A 14186-nucleotide genomic window follows, 5' to 3' on the forward strand; every position below is an offset into this window, starting at 1 on the left:
TTACAGCTCAAATAAACAAACTTTTCAAACATTTTGTATTATATAATATTCATGTTAGAAACCAATCGAAATCAAACATATTGTCTCTTATACAAGCCCTTGAGGCCCAAAATACGCGTTAGAAACAAGTTGAGACTAAACCAGATACTCAATTTTTTTTTGATAAATTGAAATTTTTTAAAACTATAGGGGTCACATGGCCGTATGGCTAGGCCGTGTGACTCACATGGCCAAAAGACACGCCCATGTCTTAGGTCGTGTGAACATTCAAAATAAGAACACACGGTTGTGTCCTAGCCTATGTAACTCACTGACTTGAGTCACACGGTCAAGCCACACGCCCGTGTTCTAGGCTGTGTGAGCATACTGACTTGCATTCTTAAGAAGATGTAGGGGACACATGGCCATGTCACATGGCCATGTGTCACACACGACTGAGACACACGCCCGTATAGACGAAAATAGACCATTTTCCAAACCACATTTCTCACCCGATTTGGTACCAACCTAAACACAACAATTTGCATATAACCAAGTCACAAATAGACATCCAAAACCAGCCAAAGTCAAGTTTAAAACATGTAATATCATCACATACCACCAATTTGATAAAGTCATCTATATATATACACCCCAAAATATACCAAACACAAGCCAAGTAAATGACTAGTCTCAACGAAACACTTATATACCAACATTGGCTAACTTAACCTATACATGTCATTATAACCGATATTAATTTACTGAAAGTACCAAAACTGCCGATGGATAGTGTGAAATAGCTTCGACAAGCTTTTGAATTACTATAAAACTTGGAAAATAGCACGGAGTAAGCATTTAAGCTTAGTAAGTTCGTATTATAAAGAATTTTACTTACCATTTAATCATATTTAAGATAAGCATACAAAACATATCCAAACCAATTTGGCCAAAAGCCTAAACACATATCCTCAACAACCATGTTAATCATATAATTCAACCACTATTCAAATTACATATATATGTAACATCTATACCATGTATCCATATATCATATATAAATAATTTTCATGTAATTCATGTAAATACCTGTACTAGTTCGTATTGAACTCTATAAACTCAGAACAGAACTATTCCCGTTGAACCATTTAAAATATCATTGGATACGCGGGTAGTACACACGAGTCTACTGAACTGTAATCTGTCAATTCATATACATGTATGCTCATACGAGCTGTGAATCGGCTCATACGAGTTGAGAATCGGTAAGCTCTCACGAGCTGCAAATTGGTAAGCTCATACTAGCTGTGGTATGTCTACAACACATACAAGACCTCAACTAAATCGATAAAACCTAATAACATGTCATTTATATCCTACGAATTCTTAAGGTTCAAACAGGACTCGGTAATCGTTGGATATGCGATCGGTATTTATACATGGTAACTATGAAAATCACATACATATAATTCAATTTAGAACATATAAATATACAATTTAATTACACGAACTTACCTTGAAAATTTTACGTAGATACGGAAACGACTAATCCGATATTTTCTCTTTACCTCGATCTAACTTAGTACGAGGTCTGACAGAATCTATACAAATAAATTTAACTCATTTCAATATAATTCTCATTCAATTTAATCCAACATGGAAGTTTGACAAAATTACCATTTTGCCCTATACTTTTAATTCCTTTGTAATTTAGTCCCTAGATTTAAAAAATTGAAATTCATTTTCAATTTAATCCTTACTCAAGCCTAGCCAATTTTTATTCATATTAATAGCAACCCATATATTTTACAAAATTCACAAAATTTACTATAAATTTATCACATTTTTTTAATTTAGCTTCTAATTGACAATTTTACCAAAAATCTCTTTACAAAAATTATTTATCTAACAACAACCATTCATTTTCTATCATCAAACTTCAAAATTCAAGTATGTTCATCAATGGGAAACCCTAATACTTTAAAAATTTTGCAAATTAATCCTCGAGCTAGCTAGATTAAGCTACTATGATCCCGGAAACATAGAAATCATAAAAAACGAGACAAAAATTCATACCTAATTAAGCAAAATAAGCTTGCTGAAATTTCAAGCTTCCATGCCTAGGTTTTCTTTTTAATTTTTGGTGGAAGATGATGGTAATGAATGGTAATAGTTTATTTTATTTTATTTATCATTTAATACCTATTTACTAATTTAACCTTAAAATTAAATCAAAATTTCAATAATAACAACCCATACTTATCCACTAACAACCTTAATGGCTAATTACTATATAAGGACCTCCACTTTAAAATTTTATAGCTATTTGATATCTTTAGCTATTAAAACATAAGTTTTGCACTTTATGCAATTTAGTCCTTTTTATTAAATTAAGCATGTAAATAGTAAAATTTCTTAAATAAATTTTTATATAGTATTTCTATCGTACTGTAGACCATAAAATAATAATAAAATAAATTTTTTGACTTCATATTTGTGGTCCCAAAACCATTGTTCTAATTTCATTGAAAATGGGTTGTTAGAGGAAAATACATCAAAACTAAATCACAAGTGAGTTCACCAAGAGAGAAAAATAGAAAGAGAGCCACCATTGTGTGAGAATTGTAAGCCTTCCAAATTGGACGAGTTATTGAATATAATCCTACTCATATAATAGAAGGCAAGTTTGCATTAGACTAAAATCCTGCGATTTTTCCCATTTGGGTTTTTCGCGTCAATGAAATTTTTGTATGTTCTTGGTCTCTTTAATCTTCACCTATTATTGCCCATTTCAATTATACAAAGAGGGAAAGCAGTAATCAGTAACATACTCGATTTTTCCCAACAATGTATCAAGACTTAGGTTGTAATAGCCATCATTTATCTTGTGTCATTAAAATAGAGGGAAGTTTTACTCATGATGTTGACACGTTCGAAATCATGGTAGATAATTTGTCCTATTGGAAGCCAATGATAGAAGATCATCTTTATTGGAAAGATTTGTATTAGCCAATTACAAATAAGATAATGCCCGAATGGAAAAATGTAAAAGAATAGGAGCTCTTAAATTGAAAGACGGTGGTCATGATTCGCAAGTATATTGATCGAAGTTTGTTCGAGCATGTGTCCACATACATCAATGCCTAAGAATTATGGACAAAACTAGAGTCTATGATCTAGAAGAAGACACCTCGGAATAAGGCCCATCTGGTAAGACGCTTGGTCAAACTTGAGCACAAAGATGGCCAAAGCATGGTTAAGCATCTAAACACTTTAAAAGGGGTTTTGAATCAACTAACCAAGATAGATATGAAGATTGATGATGAATTGCAGTCCTTATTATTACTAAGCTCTTTACTAGAGAGTTGAGACACTCTTATTGTTACTTTGAGCAACTCAGCACTGAAAGGAAAGCTCAAAACGGACATTGTTTCAAATAGTTTTATGAATGAAGAGGCTAGGAGGGAGGAACGAGATTTACCTAGTCAATTAAAAGTCAATATGATGGAGAATCGTGGAAGGAATGAGAACTGTGGAAAAATTAAGACTCGAGGCCATAACAAGTCTCGTAGGCGATCTAGATCTTGTTCCAAAATTATTTATTGCTATTACGACAAACCCAATCACAAGAAGTTGGAGTGTCGAAATCTCAAAAGAGATGAAAATAATGGGACAGTCAAATTCGACTAAATTGATCCAAAGAGAAAGGAAGAGAATAGTACAATCATCGTAGCTGCGAAGGAAGAAGATGAAATCTTTCTGTTTAGGGAAGTTAATTATCTTAGCATTGCTTATGATAATTGCTCATGGGTTATTGACTCAATAGCTTTGTTTCACGTAGCCCTACATGGAGATTTTTTCTCAACATACCAAAGTGGTGATTTTGGTACGATAAAAATGAGAAATTAAGTAACAAGAAAGATTGCAGGGAATGGGAAAGTCATCATGAAGACCAATATTGATTGTGAAATCATATTAAAAGATGTTAGACATGTGCCAGATATGCGCCTTAATCTTATTTCAATTGTAAAGTTAGATGATGTTGATTATATGAATTATTTTGGTGGAGAAAAATGGAGACTCACTAGAAATAACATGATTATTGCTAGAGGAAGCAAGCAAGGCTCTTTGTACATAACACACAGAAAGTTACACAAGGGAGAAGCTAATGTTTCCTATTATAACTCATATTTGAAGCTATGGCATAAGAGGCTAAAGCACATGAGTGAAAAAGGATTACAAATCCTTGTCTAAAAAGAGTTTCTTCCAGAGGTGAAAGGTAAATCACTTGAGGCTTACATTCATTGTTTAGTCAGAAAGCAACATTGAATTTCATTTTGTCAAAGTAATAAACCACATAGAAGAAAACATGTTCTTAATTTAGTGCACACGGATGTTTGTTCAATGACTGAAACATCACTAAGCGGTGCTCTATATTTTGTCACCTTTATTGACAACCATTCAAGAAAAGTTCGAGTATTCTTGTTGAAAACAAAAGACCAGGTACTTGAATCATTCAAGGAATTATATGCTAAGGTGGAATGTGAGATTGGAAGAAAGTTGAAATGTGTGAGAGCTAATAATTGGAGAGAGTATCAAGGCCCTTTTGAAGCGTTTACAAATCGTATGGCATTAGGTTAGAAAAGACTGCACCCAAGACACCATAATTAAATGGTGTGGGTAAGAGAATGAATCGAACCATTAAAGAAAGAGTTTGAAGCATGCTTTCAAATGCTAAATTGTCTAAATATTTTTGGGGAAAAGCAATGAAGACTGCTATAATTATCATCAATCATTCTCCTTTTAGTGCTTTGGATAGAGATATCCCAGAGCAGGTATGGATAGGCAAAAAGGCGTTATATGAACACTTTAAGGTGTTTGGTTGTCAAGCTTTTGTCCACATTTCCAAGGATGAACTTGATACAAAGACAAAGCAGTGCATCTATCTTGGCACACCTCAAGATGAGTTAGGTTAAAAATTATGGGATTTTGGTGAAGAAAAAGATTGTTAGAAGTCAAGATGTTGTGTTTTTTGAGGACTAAACCATTGAAGACGCTTAAAAACCAAGGAGCTCTATGTCTAAGGTTAGTACTAGTATTGTTCATGATCTACTGCCAATGGTAAGACATGAAACTACTAAAGGTAGAGATACTGAAAACCATAATGAAAATGGCGAGTCATAGGAATCATCAATAAAAATAAATGAAAATCAGCCTGTTGAGACAAGTGAACCAGAAGTTACACCTTAACCAGAAGTGAAGAGTTCAGTATGTGAAAGGAGACCATCGAATAAATATCCTTCAAGTGAGTATGTGACAGTCGTTAATGAGGGAGAGCCTCAAAGTTTTGATGATGCAATGGATGATGACCACAAAGATGAATAATTAAAAGTCATACAAGAATAAATACAATCTTTGCATGATACCAAACTTATGATCTTGTGGAGTTACCCATAAAAAGGCGCGCTTTGAAAAAAATAGGTATACAAACTCAAAATTGAATAGGACAACAAGAAGCCCAGATATAATGCTAGAATTGTTGTCATAGGCTGCAATTAGAAAAAGGGAATTGATTTTGAAAAAAAAATTTCGCCTGTGGTCAAGATGTCATCTATTCGAGTTATACTTGGTCTGGTTGTTAGTCTAGACTTAGACGTTGAATAAATTGATATGAAAACGATACTTCTCCATAGAGATTTAGAAGAAGAGATTTATATGGAGCAGCCTGAGGGGTTCATAGTACCAGGAAAAGAAACTTAGTGTGTGTAATGGCCCGATTTTTAGTGATGTCAAAAATAGTGGTTCAAGGCCACTAAATATGGTAAGAAATATCATAGATTAAATTATTTAATATTTAAGAGTTAAATATAATTTTTAAGAGATTTTTGAATTAGTAATTTGTGTTTTATAAAGGTTTATTAGGTCAATAAATTGAGAAAAAGAGGTATTGAGACCTCGGTGTTATAAATTGAGCCGTAAATATTTTTATAAATATTTATGGAGTGTCAATAAGGTAGTATTAAAGTTTCGTTAGGAAATTTTAACATTTTGGTAATCAAATAATAAAAAAAGACTAAATGGAAAAAGGTGTAAAACGTGTTAAAGTGATTAACTAGCCTAAATAATAAATAAAAGAGGACTAAAAGGGAAAATAGACCACATGAAATGGTTGAGGCGGCATAAACAAGAAAAAAATCTGGAAACGTGATGAAATAAGGGCAAAATTGTAAATTTTGCCAAAATTAGATGAAATAAATGGGAAATTAGAGTTTCTAGAGATATTCATCATCATTTTCAGCTCAAAAAAGCCATTGAAGAGGGTTTAAGCTAGTATTTTATATTTTAACTTCATGTAAGTTTAATTCTTGCTTTTTTCTTGAAATTTCTATGTTTTAAGACTTTTACAATTAGGTCCAACTTTCTATTTCATTAGTTTTTGGATTTTGTTGAAAGTTTTGGAAGTTACCATTTATGAATTCATATGATTATAGTTATTAGATTATGAAATTGAGATCTTGGTGGATATTTAAAGGTATTTTATTAAGGAATTTTAGATGAAATTATGAATTAGGGGTTAAATTGTGAAGATGCAAAATTCATGGAAAATTATAATTTTTGTGAAAAATATGTGCTGTTATAGTTACATATACAATCCGTCTAGGCTTGGAATAAGGTTTAAATTGCATAAATTTCATTTTTCGAGCCTAGGGATTAAATCATAAATAAATACTAGGGGTAAAATGGTAATTTTGCCTAAGGTGTGAATTGAGATGAATTGAGTATGAATTGTATTAAATTTAGTTAAATTTACTCGTATAAATCTTGATAGATCAAAAACGAAGTTAGATCGTGGTAAAGAAAAGGTATTGGATTAGAAGATTTCAACTCACGAACAATTATCGAGATAAGTTCATGTAATTAAATTGTGTATATTTATATGCTTAAATTGAATATTAAATATGTAAGTTGTATAAATTTCATGTATGTGTACAATTTACCTCATATCCGATAATTCCTGATAAATGAATAAGTCTCGGTAAAATGAATGAAACTCGATTGGATACAGGGTTTTGTTTCCTAAAATGGTAATTCCTGCATATGTTGCAGACGTACCATAGCTCGAAAGAGCGTCTCATTATAAGCCATCTCAAGCTTCCCAATATAGTGTTCTTGCGAGCTTTCAGTTAAATGCTCTTTGGAGCATCTCGACTGGTCGTGTTCTGCATATGTTGTAGACACACCCACGCTTTTATGGGTGTTCTGTTTATAGGTTCTTTGTGAACCTCCTGTTAAAGTGCTCTTCGGAGCTTCCCATTAGTGCTCGCTTGAACTTCCCTTTATATGGCTATCCGGTGCTTTCTAGTTAAGTGCTTTTCGGAGCTTCCCGTTAAGTGCTCTTTGGAGCTACCCGATATAGGCTCTTTGTGAGCTTCCCGTTATTAAGCCCGAATAAACTTCCCGTTACATGGCTCAATGAGCTTCCCGTTATAGTGCTTGAGAGAGAGCTTTCTATTTAAGTGATTTAATGAGCACTCCTAGACATGAATTGACGAATTTCTGATTTGTACACTTTATGTGTACTACTCTCGTATCCATTGAGATTTCAAATGATTCAACAGGTGAAATTCTAACACGAAGACAAGTGAAAATCAATATCTGAAAAATACATGAAATGCATAGAACTTGGTATTTGAGGAGCTCATCTTTGTTATGGATATTTACATGAAATGAATAACTAACATATTTGATGAGATTGCCTGCATAGGCTATGACCAAGTTGTTTGGAATGCATGTACATGTTTACTTAATGTACAAATGAATGATAAGTTTATTTCCCGTTATACGAACTTACTAAACACAAAGTGCTTACATGGTTTTATTTTCTTTATTTTATAGCACTCGAAAGCTTGTTGGGTTGGAAGCTTGGCAGAGATCACTCACACTATCCATCGACTCACTTCGATATAATTATGAAATTATTTTTGGATATAATGGCATGTATAGGTTTGGTTAGCCAAAGTTGGCATACAAATATTTTGGTTGTAAATAGCTATTGGAATGACTTGTGATGAATGTGTTTTGGTATATTAACATATGAGTTAATTTCATTTTTGATATAAGTGCTTAATTTGGTTTATGAATATTAGTATGATATTAAGTAAATGTGGTCAAATAGAAAAATTCACAAACATGGATTTATGAAGTGATATGACATGTATGAGACTTGAGTTTTGCATGATTTTAAACGTTTTGGATTGGCTTTTAGATGTGTTAAAATGTTTGTGTAGGTGAATAATCAAATGGGTGAGAAATAAGGCTTGGAAATGGCCTTATTTGGTCCACACGGGTAAAGAAACGGGTGTGTGTCTCAGCAGTGTGTCAGGGCGTGTGTCCTGGCCGTTTATCCCCTGCATCTTAAAATTCAAAACAGAATGCTCAATATTTTTCACACGGCCTGGCACACGGGCATGTGGCTTGGCCGTGTGACCTTTGTACCTTAATGTTTTGCAAGTTAGAGAGTTACACGAGCTGGTACTCAAAGAGATGTTTGTGCTTTGGAAAAGGGAAGCCAGAACTGAGTTGGTACTCAAATGCGGATATAGCTGGAAATGTTGACTCAAGAAAATTAGCATCAATGCATGTGACTATTTTTTTAAGGGGAGCTGCCTCTTGGCAATCAAAGCTTCAAAAATGTGTGGCATTATCAACCACTAAAGCAAAGTATATTGCAGCAAATAAAGCGTGCAAAGAGATGTTATGGATGAAAAATTTTCTGCTAGAATTGGGCCACAAGCAGGAAAAGTATGTCCTTAAATATGATAATCAAATTGCTATTCATTTAGCTAAAAATGCAGCCTATCACTCTCGGACAAAACACATTGATGTACGTTAGCATTGGATACGAGATGTATTAGAAGAAAATTTGCTTGAACTAAATAAAGTTCGCATTGATGATAACTAGTTTGATATGATGACAAAGGTGATTCTGACCAAAAAGTTTGAAGAATGTTGTCAAGGATCCAATTTGCTTGTTCCCCCCAATTATGTCAGGAAAGGGGAGATCTGTTGGGTGCATCCCTCCTTGATTGGGAATTAGGGAGATGAACTTTATTCTAAGAGAGGTGGATCGCATGTTTGGGGGATGAATAATCCACATTCATGTATGTTATTAACTCAAATTACGTTTCCCAAGTTCATCCATTTATGGTGTGTAATGGCCCAATATTGCCCGACCCAATATGGATAATAAAAACAAAAATAAATATATTAAATGTCCAAAATGTCCATATTACAGTGACCCAAAACCGTTTACAATAACCCACTAAAACCCAAGCTCAAACCTGAATACATACGACCCAACACCAAAGAGAAAAAGAAACCCTAGGCATTCAGCCCTAGAACGAGCACCACAACGGCTTCCAGCGCCGTTCTCCCCACGCCTCCACGCGCTACGCCGTGCCACGTCATCGTACGACCATTCTTGCAACAAACGAAATACGAACAACGCAACACCAAACAAAAAAGGACAGATAACAGTTGTAAAAAAATTTAAGATTTTGATTATTTCTTTTGGATTTTTCGGCACTATAAAGGCTGATTTAAAAAAATCTGTAAGGGGAGACCCACGGAGATTGTAGCAAAAATATTTGAAAGAAAAGCAATAGAAAAAAAGGGTTTCAAAAGGTGATCTTTTCTTTTTTCTTATTCGGTTTTCTCTACCGTTTTCTTTTTATTTTTTAATTGCGTGTAACCAAAAGAGAAAGGAGAAGGTTTACCTCGAAAAGCCTTCGGATCCGCGCTAGAAGGAGCTAAAAAGCCCCTAGGGGTGCAGCTCCGACCACCGTTGACGGTGTAATCGTGGCAGAGAGGTGGCAGACTAGCGGCGAAGGGTGAAAGAGGTTTAGTTTTTCTTTTCTTTTCTTTTTTTCTCTGATAGCCTAATAGAGCTTTGAAATATTTTGGTTTTAGGGTTTTGAAGGGCATTTATACTGGGTATAAAATGACACCGTTTAGGCCCGTGCCAATGGCTTTAAAACGGTGCCGTATTGGCGTTCACCCGATGACCCGACCAAGATGCGGCTAGATCCGCGTGTTCTGGCATGGGGAGGGATATTTGCGCGTTTAGTCCCTCTCTTTTAAAGCGCATCCAAATCAATCTTTTTATTTTTTTAAATTCTACCTGACATGTCACTGTTGCTTCGTTTTAGTCCATATCGTAGAGCTGCATTTTGGGAGGATGGGGAATATTTCCCAATTAGCCCCCCATGTTATTCGCGCACTGCATTTTTATCCTTCAATTTTATTTTATTTTCGGGTTTTTCTTTCTGATTTTGTTTTAAAACCAATTTCATCCTTATTAGCTTTTTTAATTTATTTAAGTATTTATATTTCATTATTTTTTGATATATTTAATTTTTAAATCTAACCTTATTTTTATATTTGTGCTTAATATTATTTTAAATCCTTTATGAATGTTGTTTAAATTTATCACATATTATTATTTTAAATTTATCATATAATTATTTTAAGTTTTCATGTATCATTCTTCAAATTTATTATGTATTATTCTATATATTTTTATGTAAATTTAATATTATTTATATACCATTTATGATATATTATTAATCCCATATTATTCTATTTTTACTTTTTCTCATATATATAATTTATTTCTTTTTAAAAACCTACTTTATTATATTTCACCCATTTCAACTTTTTACATGTATTATCATATATGTATTATTTATTTAGATTAACATATATATAGATATTATTATTTTATATATTACTTATTTGGATTTTCCTCATTTGTAATATTTACTTTAAGATTTATTTAGATATTTCTGTTTCACATAATATATATATTTTAACTCCATTTTTTTTATCTATTTTAAATTTTCTTGCATATTATTTATTTTAAAATTTTTATACCTACACTTTATTGGTTTACAATTTCCTTTCTTTCATGTTTTTTGGTTATTTCAAAACTTGTACATTGGGTTGGTGTTTGTGTTAATTTACTTGTTTCTTAGTTATTATTATTATTATTATTAGGTTTTAAATACTAATGTTGATATTTACATGTGATGTGAGATTATTGTCTTTATGTGTATGGTGTTTATTTATTGGTATTTATGGATTATTTGTGTTCATTAACATATAGGTTTACGAATTATCGTCTCGCGTTGTACGTTATTATTCCGTTGATTTTATTTGTTTAAAAAAATTACGTTTAATATCACTCAAGTATCAAGAGCATTTTTATTCAAAAAGTTTTTCAAAGATAACACAAAGTTCGGTATTTGGGATCCTCGAAAGAATGGAGCCCTAACGTATTGGGTTCCAATTTTTCTCGTCGAATCTAAATAACCGAGATTATTCTTTAATCAAAGCATACGAATAAAAAACTCATTCTCGAGAATTCGATACGTTGTGTCCTAACACATTGGATATGACATGTTGTTTTCTCGAGATGAGGATTTTTTCCAAAAAATAAAAATAAAGGCAATATTCGATATTTAGGAATTTTGTGAAATCGAACCCTAACTTACTGGGTTTTGATTTTCTCATTTGACCCAAATAATCAGATATCTTTCTCAAAATGCATAGGTTTTAAAAGTCAAAAGATAAGCTTAATTCTGAGAATTTAAAATGTTGCAATCTAATTTACTGAGTGTGACAATTTATTTCTTTGAAATCAGTGAGCCTTATCATCCAATTTATTTTATTCAAGATAAAAGGATCGTATTTTAAAATCTTTTCAAAATTTCGATATTAAGACATTAAACAATCAATTCGGTACCAATTTTGGGCGTCACGGGAGTGCTAACCCTTCCTCGTGCGTAATCGACTCTCGAACCTGTTTTCTCAAAATTCGCAGACCTAAAATTATTTTCAAGGTGATCCGATCACACCTCAATAAAAGATCGGTGGCGACTTCAATTTTCATTTTAAAGTCGATCCCCGTTTTTCAAATTAAAAAGATGGTTTCGACATGGTGGATTTGCTAAAAGTTATGAATGATGTCTTTTGGGAACCCTATTACTCTACTATAAATATGAGGTTTTGGGAAGGCTTTTGGTAGAGAGGGAGAAACATCAAAACTCAACCAGAGTGAGTTCACTAAGAGAGAAAAATAAAGAGGGGGCCATCGTTGTGTGAGAATTGGAAACCATTCTAATTGGATGATATATTGAATGTAATCCTACTCATATAATAGTAGAAGGCAAGTTTAATCTTAACCTATTATTGCCCATTTTAATTACACAAAGAGGGAAACAAGTATTCTCTAACATACTCAATTCTTCCCAAAAGCGTCTACCCATTTAATGGGCATATCAAACGAGAAGGGTTAATCATTGGGCTTGCTCTAGTAAATACATTAGACAAAAAAAAAAGAGTTGAGTGCCTCTATTTATACTTTGGTATAGATTAAATTACATTTACTTAAAAGTAATTTTTTCATGCAACTTGTAAGTAATTTTAATTATATCTAAAGAAAATAGAGAATTTTGAGACTCGAGAATATGACTAAATTAACAATTTTGTAGTTTATGATGAAACATAAAAAAAAAACAATATATAAAAAATCTTATGTACATATTGAAAAGTTATGGAAATAACATAACATAATATAATAAAATAAAAATTATTAGAAGAGAAAATAGGAAATTAAGAAATGTATTAGAGGACATTAGCTTTCGGAGTGGAAGAAAAGCTGAGAGAAAAAAATGGTAAAAAGTAGCAGAGCATGCAGCTGTTACTGCAAAGCGTATATTCCCTGTTTAAAACCTTTTTATTTATTTATCATTATTAATTATATTTTGCTATGAATGTGTTTTGAGTCTTTCACTGTCTAAAAGGAACTTTGGTTTTATCCCCATTTTGATTTCCAACTTTATTTTAAGTCCCTTGCTCCAAACCCCAACAAAACTCCAAACTGTCGCAGTTTTGTGCCTTCCTTTTTTCTCTCCCCAACTCCCACAAAGAAAATGGGATTTAAGATTTTAAATCAATGATTTTAATAATAATTCTGTTTGTTGCTTTTACCTTTTTATGGGGAAGGAGATGCTTTTAAGAAATCACAATTTTTATGGAATATTTTTCTTGTAAGTTGCATAACTTTGATTCCCCCTTTGTCTAATTATATCAACTAATTTGTTTCAATTAAGGGTTAATTGCACTAGACATCCCCAAATTATCTCTCCTATTTTCTAACAAGTCCTCAAAATATTAATATTTCAACATATTAAAATTGACGCGGTTAGTGATATCTGATTGATTCTAAAATTATAAATAAATTTGAACCAATCACATCAAATAATTTTGGGGACTTTGACACGTGTCGTTAGAAAGAAATTGGACAAAAGTCCAAAACTGCTTTTTGTTTTGAGAGAAAAAAAACTTTCCCAATCTTTTACTATCCTTTTTCCTTTTTTATTCTTTGTGCTTCTCTCGAATGATGAGTTCCACTGCCTCAGTTTTGTTTTTGTGAAATTTTTCTTCCATTATTACTGTTCTGATAATCTCATGTCACGTGGATTTCAATGATATTTTGGATTCTTTTACTTTGGGTTTTTTTTTTAATTTTCGGCTAATCATTTCTTCATATGTTTGTGGTTATGAAGGAAGTTGGATGTAACGTACATTTGATTATGCTTTCTTATATACGCATTTCTCATTATATACTAAATAAAAATATTGTAATCCTAAATTTAACTTTTACGCTAAGCATTCCAAGTGTTACACTCATATATTTTAATTTAAGAATGTTAATTAATAACACGGGAAAATTTTGATTTTTGAACTCTTCAAAAATTTTACCTACAGACATGGGTCAAATTGATTAAATTACCAAAATATTTGGGGAAACCACAAAGATCCAGCTAAGTGACAACTTAGGGGACTGACACAAGGATAAGCGGGCCCACATGGAGGGGAAAGGAAGGGGACCCACAAACCCGCTTTAGGGATGCCCACGTCAGCAGGGTGGGGAAAGACGTGACGTTTTGGAGCAAGGAGTGGGTCCCTCCACCAAAAAAAAAAAAAACTAACGCGGAGAGTTGACGGACCTACGCTTTGCATCGTACGTGCGTTGTTCCTTTGTAATACGTCCCTTTCACAGCCATAACCCAATCACCAAATTGTTCATTTTAAAAGTGACTGCTTCCAATTATATGCCTTATATTCAACATAATTATCGGATA

Source organism: Gossypium hirsutum, chromosome D10 (genome assembly GCF_007990345.1).
Source record: "Gossypium hirsutum isolate 1008001.06 chromosome D10, Gossypium_hirsutum_v2.1, whole genome shotgun sequence".
Classification (NCBI taxonomy): Eukaryota; Viridiplantae; Streptophyta; class Magnoliopsida; order Malvales; family Malvaceae; genus Gossypium; species Gossypium hirsutum.